The sequence below is a fragment of the Cynara cardunculus genome, unplaced genomic scaffold, assembly GCF_001531365.2.
Source record: "Cynara cardunculus var. scolymus isolate 2C unplaced genomic scaffold, CcrdV1 Un_Scaffold_13022, whole genome shotgun sequence".
NCBI classification, from domain to species: Eukaryota; Viridiplantae; Streptophyta; class Magnoliopsida; order Asterales; family Asteraceae; genus Cynara; species Cynara cardunculus.
The window spans coordinates 1-1,283 of record NW_020208208.1 but is presented as its reverse complement, the minus strand read 5'-3'; the positions used below and the strand labels follow the sequence as shown (position 1 = coordinate 1,283).

The 1,283-nt window shown below is 34.8% G+C and overlaps 2 pseudogenes; both read left to right on the top strand.

Moving 5' to 3' along the window:
• LOC112505611 lies at nucleotides 1-174 on the top strand (annotated as a pseudogene; the record flags this gene model as incomplete).
• A 1,032-nt stretch (nucleotides 175-1,206) lies between these two features.
• LOC112505612 lies at nucleotides 1,207-1,283 on the top strand (annotated as a pseudogene; the record flags this gene model as incomplete).

The window sequence follows — 1,283 nt, the reverse complement described above, 5'->3', positions numbered from 1 at the left end:
TAAGATCAAGTGTAGTATCTGTTCTTATCAGTTTAATATCTGATATGTAGGCCATCGGCCTACTCGATATTAATCTTATTTTTTATGGGGAAAGATCTATCACAGTAGCTTGCTATTGGGATCTTTAAGAGTCGCCTTAGTGTTACACTATAGCTTTGGCCTGGCTCACCCCTCCAATCTTAGTTAAAAATCATTTTGGCAGTGTACTGCATCGTTTAAATAACTCGGAAACAACAATAAATATGTTATGTTAGTGTCACTTTACAAATTAATGATTGGAGCTTTACAGGTATATTAAGCCCTTCATAGATAGAATGCTGATTCTGATTCTAATGCATCATTAAAAGGGGCTGAAATAAATTGTTCAAAAGCAGCTTTGATTAATCAATCCAGAATTTGGGATGCACAATGGTGTTAAATAAAACTTGGTGAACTGGTAGATAAACTTTTTCATGGAATCTAAGAAATAAGACCCAAAGAGAGAGCAGGGTTACTTTCATTCTCATAGTTTTTCAAGTTATATTCTAGCATGTTAAATTTCATTTTCTTTTTCTAGAAACTTCGCTAGTAGAAACTTAGGATAACATTTGAAAAACTGAAGATATCCAAACTTGCAGTATGACTTTTTATTATCAAATCTTTTGAAGTACCCGCACTTTGGAATAGGACGGTTTTCATCAGGAAGAATTTCTTTGAAGTGGACAAAGTGGATGTTATTAGTGGTTGCTTTGCTCTGAGTAATTTACTTTGTGTTAGATTTGAGTAGAAGCAAATAACATTTGAGACAAAAAGAAAGAAGAGCTGAAGCATGGCAGAAGGATTAGACTAAAAGAAATGCAGAAAAAAGAGCAAAGTTACAGACAAACAAATTGAAAGCCATGATAGATGAAACAAGACGAAGCACAAAAGAAGGTGGATCGTGAAGGTTCTTATCGCAAAATGTAACTGTATCTTGTGTTTTGAGGTCTGATTGAACCTGATTTATGATCTGTGTATTTTTGTGGGGAGAGTTTATATTTGAGGCTTCAACTGAAAGATAATTGATATTTATGTGGGAGCATTTCCAACCATCTGCAAAAGGCATAAATGGAACAACCCACAAAAGAAGGTTCCTTCAGACTTCAGAGGCATCCCACATCTCCAGACTAAACAAAATAACCAAACATTAGACTGTTACAAAAACCAAACCCCAAGATGAAGAAAAGCATACCTTTCTCGGCCTTTTGGCTAAGATCAAGTGTAGTATCTGTTCTTATCAGTTTAATATCTGATATGTAGGCCAT